At 36.5% G+C, this 9,920-nt stretch overlaps 1 pseudogene; it reads left to right on the top strand.

Moving 5' to 3' along the window:
- Positions 1–5,215: 5,215 nt before the first annotated feature.
- LOC102836749 lies at positions 5,216–6,096 on the top strand (annotated as a pseudogene).
- Positions 6,097–9,920: the final 3,824 nt, after the last annotated feature.

Here is a 9,920-nt window from a genome sequence, read left to right as displayed (position 1 = left end):
GGCGCAACTTAGTCCTCAAGCTGACATCTCTGCTCTTCAATACTTTAAAAAGTTCCTGTGCAGAAGATTTGCTCAATACAATATGTCGTCTGATCTCTTGACTGCTGCTTCTGCGAGTGTTGATTGTTGATCCAAGAAGAATGAAGTCCTTGACAACCTCAATCTCTTCTCCATTGATAAGAATGCTGTTTATTGGTCCAGTGGTGAGGATTTTTGTTTTCTTTACATTGAGTTGCAATCCATACATAAGGCTATAATAGTACTATAATAAAATATTCAATGATTTAGAGTTGGATAACCAAAAGGGAAGAACACGGTCAGCATTTCTCAAGCTGGGGGAACTAAAGAAAAAATTCAAGCCTCGACTTTCGTTATTGAAAGATTATCTGGGCAAATTATTTAATGATGCAGAGGGCATCAAGAAAAGATGGAAGGAATACACAGAGTCATTGTACCAAAAGGAAATGGTTAATGTTCAACCATTTCAAGAGGTACCATATGAACAAGAGCCAATGATACTCAGGGAGGAAGTCCAAAATGCATTGAAAGAATTGGCAAAGAACAAGGCACCAGGAATTGATGGAATAAAAATTGAAATCTTTCAAGAAAGTGAGGCAGCACAGGAGGCACTCACTCATCTCTGCCAAGAAATTTGGAAGACAACTATCTGGCCGACTGATTGGAAGAGATCCATATTTGTGCCCATTCCAAAGAGAGGTGACCCAACGGAATGTGGAAATCATCGGACAATCTCTTTGATATCTCAAGCGAGTAAAGTTTTGCTCAAGGTAATACAGAAATGGCTACAATCATACATTGACAGAGAACTTCCAGAGGTTCAAGCTGGATTCAGAAGAGGCCGTGGAATGAGAGATATCATTGCTGATGTCCGATGGATCTTGGCTGAAAGCAGAGAATATCAGAAGGATGTTTACCTATGCTTTATTGACTATGCGTCTTAAGGATAGGTAGGTATATATGTATGTCTATAAATAGTAGGAGTCATAGAAATATAATGTAGAATTAATAAGATAGCAAAGGATTACAAAGATAAGAGAATTTAGACAAAATAAATACAGTTTTAGAAAAATATTTTGTAAACATTTAAGACAAGAAGGAACACAAAAATTAAATTGATCATAATGAATGATTATAATGAATAACAACTATTAAATAGTGATATAATGGAACATGATTCACCCAAGTGAGTCCATATCTAGATAGTTTTTTTTAATATGGAATGCTTCATGAATTTGCATGTCATCCTTGCACAGGGGCCATGTTAATCTTCTCTGTATCGTTCCAATTTTAGTGTATGTGCTGCCAAAGCAAGCACCTGGATAGTATTTTATGTATGGTTAAGCAACCTTTCAAAAACAATTTATATCTACCTTTTAAATTTTTTTGAGAAAATAGATAATACTTCTACGTATATTTTTATAAGACTAACTGGCTCCCAAACTAAATAAAAACATAAAATATAAAACTTTTAGCCACATTTCTCTCATGAGTTTGATGTAAAAATTCTAAATAAATATTAGCTAGTCAAATTTAACAGTAGGGATATAAAATGATGTTCATGCTTTCGTTAAAAAAATCAATTTGTATTATTTATCACACTGTGGAATACAGTAGGAAATAAAAGACATTTTTCCAGTAGATACAGAAATAACATGGAAAGTTTCAAAATTTATGTTTGATATATATATTATATACTCATACAAATAGAAGAAGAGAACTATTTTAATGATAATGCACAAACAAAATCCCTATACCTACTGCCATACTTAATAGATATTTACAGGTTGTTTAAAGATTGTGAGCAAGGCAATGAAACCTGTAACTATCATCATATTTAACATAATTCTGGAGATCTTGCCAAATGTATTGAGAAGCAAAGCACCTAAGAGATGGAGGATTAGAAGGGAAGAATCAAAGCTGTCATTTTTGATAGATCAGTGATCATCTTCTTAAAAAATCCAACTGAGAATTAGAACTATTAAGAGAATTCAACAAGGTATTCAGATACAAGCTCAAGTTATCCAAATCAACTATATTTGTCTGTTTGAGAAATATGCATGTTTTGAGAATAGCCACATTAAAAAATAAAAGTACAAAACCAAGTATCTAGGAATAAGATAGTTTGTGAACGATATAATACCGGAAAATAATTTGCCAATCTAGAATTAAAGATGACAAGTTATTGATAAATTAATCTGCAAATCTGTGACACTACAATGAAATGATAGGAAAGTTGAGATACTTGAAAAACTTAGTCTGAAACTTATATGGAAGAACTAGGTCAGGACTTCAAGAGAAAAAAGAGCAAAACAGAGGAAATTACCCCCAAAATAATAAGACAGTCTAAAAATTTACATTAATAAAATCTATAAAGCACTGGTACATGAACAGACATACACACCAATGAGACAGCCTACAGCATTTATAAAGAATCATATTCCAATTGGTAAAGAGAGGATTGTTTACTATACATTATTAAGTAGACAAGTTTATTATGTGTTTTTGTGGTAGAGGAATGATTTTACTTTCTTGGGTCATAATAAAAATTGAAATCCTGCTGGATTAAGAACTAAACATAATATACAAACTGTAAAGTTAAGTGTGACTTTTACTGGAGTGGATTAGTTAGAGGGTAGAAAGATGGTGTTTTCCTAAAAAATACATGAAATCATAGACAGGCAGATGAAAAATTGTTCAGTATTATTACATTGAAACTGGAAATCATTGTCATATTTAGCATATACCTATTTAACTGAGGTATGAGTGATATTTACAACATCTAAAATCTAATGGCAGATTAATATTTAGAATATACATGAAGAATTATTGTACATCTATAGGGGCAACATTAAGGAGTTCTGGTAGTGTCGTGGTTAAGAATTGGGCTGCTAACCTCAAGGGTGGCAGTTTGAAACTACCAGCTGTTCCATGAGAGAAAGATGAGGATTTGCAGCCTCGGAAACCCTATGCAGGGTCACTATGAGTCAGAACCGACTCCACAGTACTTAACAACAACAACAACAACATGGGGACAGCATTGGAAATCTAATAGAAATGTTAGGAAAAAAACATCAACACAGGACATAATCCAAAAAGCTGAAAAAAATATATAAATAATCTCAAATTCAATGAATCTCAGGAATATGTAAAATTGGTCAGTATTAGATATCACATTATATCAATCAACTTGGCAAGAAAAAGAAAATCCGGTAATACTAAGCCATAATTAAATGTGGGGGATATGATCTGTGAGGCTGCTGAATATGATCTCTCATATCATAATGAAAATTGAAGTCCTGCTGGATTAAGGCCTAAGTGTTCTAGTAGCACAGATGGTTAAGCACTCAGCTGCTAAGTGAAAGGTTAATAGTTTGAACCTACCCAAGTGCTCCATGGGAGAAAGACCTAGTAATCTTTCCTTTAAAGATTACAATTAAGAAAATCCTGTTGTTGTTGTTGTTGTTGTTGTTAAGTGCCCTCTACTCAGGTAGCATCAATGGGCTTAAGTGTGGCAACAATTGTGAGGTTGGCCCAGGATCAGGCAGTGTTTCGTTCTGTTGTGCATAGGGTCACTATGAGTTGGTACCTACTTGAATGCACCTAAAAACAACAAACTTAGTTCTTTAAGTTATTCTGTGTAGTACTTTCAACCTTTCAGTTAGCAGTCCAGTGCTTATCCTACAGCTACACCATGATCTGTCAAATAGAGTCACTATGATTTAAAAATCGACTCAACTATATCCAGCTACAACAAAAATACTGAAAAGTTAAATGTGACTCTGAGTAAGGTGAGTTAGGGACATGGTATAACAGCCATTCTGCAGAGCAATCTGGTAGTATTTGATAAAATAAAGAATATGTATAGTATGTAAACCAGTTCTATCTCTCCTGGTGTACTAGATGTTGTTATGTAGCATCAAGTTGTTTCTGAATCATAACAACCCTGTCTAGGATTTCCAAGTAGCAGCTGGTGGGTTTGAATCACTGACTTTGCAGTTCAAACTGACCTTTCAGTTCAGTACATTGTCCTGCATTGCCACACAAGGACTCCTGATGTAATAATGGAGGTGAATTCTCTTAATGCTATATATAATGATCAACACAACAGTACTTGTGGTAGAAAAGGCAGGGAACACTTTTAAGTTTCCATCACTAGGAATTAGACAGGTTAGATGCATAGTGTAGAACATTATGAAGCAACTAGAAATAATGCTGCAGATGATGTGCAGAGAGGAATATGATTGGTGGTGGTGATTATGTGCCGTGGAGTCAGTTCCAACTCATAGCGACCCAGTATAGGGTTTCCGAGGCTGTAAATCTTTACAGGAGCAGAAAGCCACATTTTATAAAAATATTTTTGAGCAAAAATAGAAAAGAGAAAGGAAATAATATGAGACATATTATTGTTAAGTGCCATCGAGTCGGTTCTGACCCATAGCGGCTCTGCAGAGGGTTTCCAAGGAGCAGCTGGTGAGCTTGAACCCTTGACTTTACAGTACAAACCAACTTCATAGTCCAGTGCATTAATCCACAATGCCACACCAGGACTCCATAGCCTAACTCAAATGATGTTAAGTCTTACTTGTTCTTTCTTGCCATCAAGGCGATTTTAACTCATAGTGACTCTGTGTAGGGTTTCTGAGTGTGGTTGGTGGTTTTGAACTGCTGACCTTGAGGCTACCAGCACAGAGCTTATCCTCCAGTACCACAGCAGAGCTCAAATCATATATTTATTTATTTATTGTTGTTGTTGTTGTTAAGTGCCATTGAGTCAGTTCTGACTCATTACGATCCTCTATGAGGTTTCTGAGGAGCGGCTGGTGAGTTTGCAATATACTTCACTTGTATATATAACATTGTCAAATCATATATCAGACATTATATGTATATGCATATATACATATGTGTGTGTGTAATATATTAAACAGCTTACAGTAGATGCAATGGTATTGTCATAGGATTGAGATAAAAGAGGGTCCATTCATGAACGGATTATACTGATATGACATGATCTGAAGGTTATTATTAACCTCAATCATGTTGAACCTCTGCACCTGAGGTTCAACAACAACAAATTGCTGAAAATATAGAGTGCAAACACTATTGCTAACCTTTTCGCGCTACCTAGAGAATGGTCCATACGGTGTTGTTCTTTCTGGGTTCCCATGGTAGCTTACAGAGGAAACTTTCAACAATGTCCAGAGCCCTTGATGTCCTGCAAATGAAGGAGGAGGATGTCCTCAAGTTCCTTACAGCAGGAACCCACTTAGGTGGCACCAACCTTGACTTCCAAATGGAACAGTACATCTACAAAAGGAAAAGTGAGGGCATCTACATCATAAACCTGAAGAGCACCTGGGAGAAACTTCTGTAAGCAGCTCGGGCCATTGTTGCCATTGCAAACCCAGCTGATTTCAGTGTCATATCCTCCAGGAATGCCGGTCAGCGAGAGGTGCTGAAGTTTGCTGCTGCCAGTGGAGCCACTCCTATTGCTGGCTGCTTCATTCTAGGAACCTTCAGGAATCCAGGCAGCCTCCCGAGAGCCAAGGCTTCTGGTGGTTACTGATCCCAGGGCTGACCACCAACCTCTCACAGAAGCATCTTATGTTAACTTTCCCACCATTGCTCTGTGCAACACAGTTTCTCCTCTGCGCTATGTGGACATTGCCATCCCATGTAACAACAAGGGTGCTCATTCAGTGGGTCTGATGCGGTGGAGGCTGGCTCGGGAAGTTCTGCGCATGTGTGGCAACATCTCCCTGGAGCACCCCTGTGAAATCTTGCCTGACATCTATTGCTACAGAGATCCAGAAGAGATTGAAAAGGAAGAGCAGGCCGCTGCTGAAAAGGCTGTGACCAAGGAAGAATTTCAGGGTGAACGGACTGCGCCTGCTCCTGATTTCACTGCTGCTCAGCCCGAGGTTGCAGACTGGTCTGAAGGCATGCAGGTGCCCTGTGCCCATTCAGCAGTTCCCTACTGAAGACTGGAGTGCTGAGCCTGCAACTGAAGACTGGTCCGCAGCCCCCACTGCTCAGGCCACTGAGGGGGTAGGAAAAACCACTGAGTGGTCTTAAACTGTTCTTTAAGTCTCTTAGAAAATGGAAATAAGGTTGATGGAAAATAAACATCAATTTCTAAAGAAAAAAAATACTATTGCTGAATATATTTCTACCTACTTAAGAGAATAAACTGATTTAAGGACTTAAGTTGATTCCATTTACATATAAACAATGATATGCTCATTATGAATCTTTCTTATCTTCTCATTAAATTAGCCTTTCCAGCCAGCTTCACGCATCAACATTTTTGTTATTCTACTTTTAATTGCTGTAGAAAAACTGCAAGTATTCACACTTATTCCATAATTTAATCTTTTCACTTATCAAATATGACCTTTCAAAGTTAGAGTGGTTTTTCAAAGTTTGCCCGTATTTTATTCATATAGAATATAAAAGTGATAAGAGTTTGAATCTGTTTTTGTTTTAAAAACTCAGAGTTAAATGTATTCAGGAAATGAAAGCACTAATTTGTTAGCAACATTTCTGACTGGAAGTGCACGATACCAAAATACATCACCCATCTGTCAGTTGGTCATAAAGTGGTAGATTTCTTATTGCTAACTACTGCAAGCTGTGCCAGTATTTTAAATACACCAGGGTCACCCATGCATGATGCACAGGTTTTAGCAGAGCTTCCATACTAAGAGAGACAAGGAAGAAAAGACTGGCATGTACTTCAAAAATTAGTCAGTGAAAATTCTACAGATGACAATAAATTATTGTCCCATGTGATGATGGAAGATAAGTTCTCAAGGTTGGAAGACATTGAAAAGACTCAGTGATCACAATAGTGAACTTTCACATACCAATGATGAGGAAGATGAAGGAGTAGGCAACGATAGCAAATAATGAAATTTAGCAAATTTAATATACTAAAATCTATAACTTAAAAACATTTTTTAAGAGTAATGATTATATTCTTTCTAAGTGAAAACATTTCTGATCATAGTCCCTTCTATGACCTGCAGATAAGTGCTTACAAAACTTCTTTCATTTTTCAGACCATCTCTCCATGCAAGATGACTCATTAAGGTTATAAAATGAGCCATTGATGATGGTTAAGAAACACCCTGGAAATGGATATTAGGTCTAGACAACATTCCTCAATGAATCATTTAATTAACCAAAACAATGTACTTACTTCATAAGTACAGTGGAAATAAATGAAATGTCTTGGTAATATTCTGACTTAGAGTTGACAGCAGTTTACCTGGGACACAGAGTTCCATGACTGCCAACCTATGAATATATCTAGTGAGGAACTCAGGACATTCAAGAAGCTGCACTCACTAAGATTCCCCACCTGGTTTTGTACATTAATCCATTTGGCTTATCACAGAGAACTGAAATGGAGCTAGTACAAGAGTTTTGGTTTAAAATTTTTGTTTTTTCTCAAACTGCTCTGAGCCTATTTCAGTTTCCTCAAAGGGATTATACACAGTCTCAGGTGAGCTTTGAAAAATGGATACAAAAAATAATTCAGGAAAAGATGGAACTGAAGGCAAATCAAACAGAGGGAATAGCATTGGAAAATCACAGAAATTATGGAGCGTGATGTGTTCAGAAATGAGGAAAGTTTGTTTAAGGCCTACTGAGAGATTTGGGATTTCTTTGTATATATTTGAAGGTTAAATTAAGATGTTTGCATGTGAATCTTTACACAACTATTTATGAGATCATTCTGATCATTTACCATCTTTCAGATTCAAGACTTCAGTAACACCCAGTTCAGATTTGTATATTTAGTTATGCATCATATATAGAGTAGGACATTGTTACAGATTGAATTACATCACCCTAAAACTATGTGTTTTAAATAATAACTTCCATACCAGTGGTTATAATCCCATTTGGGAATGTGCTGTCTTTTTTACATTAATGAGACTAGACTAGTATAGAGTGTGTTGAGAAGGCAATCTCTTTTGAAATATAAAAAAGATTAAATAATCAAGATAAAGAAGCAATGATGAGGGAGAGAGCTATCGAATGACATTAGGATCATTCAAAATCAGAAACTCAAAAGAGTCAAGAAACTTCTTCCACAGCCAACATTATTATTTAATCTAATTTTTCCATGAACTCATATGGTTCCAAGGAGCCAGGGTGATGCTGTGGGTTAGGCATTAGGTTGTTAACCACAAGCCCAGAAGTTCAAACCCAGCAACTGCTCTTCAGGAGAAAGATGAAACTGTCTGTTCCCATGAAAAGTTGCAGTCTTAGAACCCTATATAGGATTACTCTGAGAAAGAATTGACACATTGGCAGTGGATTGTGGTCATATGGCACCAGCAACAGAATATTGGTGGGAATGTATATATTAAATGTGCTGCTAGTAAAACTTTAAAAGAAAATTATTAACATGTGTGTTTTAGCCTGGGTTCTCTAGAGAAGTAAAACCAGTGCAACTTAGATAGATAGATAGATAGATAGATAGATAGATAGATAGATAGATAGATAGATAGATAGATAAAGTTTATATCTAGCAAATGGCTCAAACTTGTAGAGATAGGAGAGTCCCAAGTGCAGGCCAGGTGAACCAAGATTGACAGATAAGCCTGGAAGGCAGAAATCCCAAATTGGAGCACAAAGCAGGAACTTCATGATGGAGCAGCAGTAGCAGCAAGGTGACTGGCAACAAAGGCCTGGGCAAGCCCGTTGCAGAACCAACAGTTTGGAGCACATAAATAGAGGTGACAAGAACAGGCATGCAGAGCCATTTGGTGGGCATCCTGTTTTCTAGACACACTAAGTGGGTTGGTCCAGAAAGCAAACACACAGTAGAGCAGGCTCAGATTTTAAAAAAAGGAGGTTGGAGGATGATCTAGATGTGAGATCCAGATCCAGAGGGAAAGAGAGTGAGTCTTTTCTGCATGTCCGTTATATTGAGAGCAAGCCACATTCCCAAGGACATATCCTTTCAATTGATTATCTGCTCAAAGCCAGTCATCACAGAGTTAACTATCAACTGCCAAACAACTGGGAATCCTGGCTCAATCAAATTGACATAGAACCTAAACTACCACAATATGATTAAACTGATAGAATGACAAGGCTTTTTATGGAGTGGCAAAGAATTTGTCTGAATTATGTTCAAATGTTTGATGAAAGGTAGAACTTTTAAGTAATGAACTTGAGTATTTCACTGATGACATTTCTAAGCAATATTTTAAAGGGTCCCCTTGATTTTTCCTTGACATTTACAGTAAAATTTCATAATAAAGAGATGGGGGAAGATTGAAGACGAGACACATAGAAAGCGCCAAGGAGCCAGGAAGCAGAAGTTGAGGAGATGATGCCCTTCCTCCAGAGCTGACATGGTGTTCTTCCCCTAGAGCTGGTGTTCCACATTTGGAATAAATAAATAAATAAATAAATGGTGATAAAATAAATTTCTGTTAAAGCCTTGCGATACAAGGGTGCTTCAAAAAGTTTGTGGAAAAATGGAATTAAAAGATAATGGAATTTTCACACAAAATTTTTGAAGCCCCTTCATATTTTGGTTGCAGCTACACTAGATAGCTAAGACAAGTATGGATACAAAATATGTAAGTTTGTAATAAAACAAATGTGATTTTAAATATTTAGAAATAGAAATTTTGAAACAGCTAAGAACCCAAGTGGATAATCTTACACCTTCCTTCCTGATGTGTACATAAACCACTTCAGAGACCAAAGTTATATTTAGGATTAATAAAGATTTTTTTTTTTACAATGGAAGTAATACGGTGATACCAAATATTGCATCTTGTTAGTCTTACCTAAGAATAAAATTAGCTTATTTATAAAATTTGAAAAGGATTTGATAGAGCATAATTACATCAGTTCAAAAACTAAGACAA

This window comes from Chrysochloris asiatica, unplaced genomic scaffold, assembly GCF_000296735.1.
Source record: "Chrysochloris asiatica unplaced genomic scaffold, ChrAsi1.0 scaffold00005, whole genome shotgun sequence".
NCBI classification, from domain to species: domain Eukaryota; kingdom Metazoa; phylum Chordata; class Mammalia; order Afrosoricida; family Chrysochloridae; genus Chrysochloris; species Chrysochloris asiatica.
The sequence above is the reverse complement of the archived record's forward strand: the minus strand, read 5'-3'. Positions and strand labels throughout refer to the sequence as shown.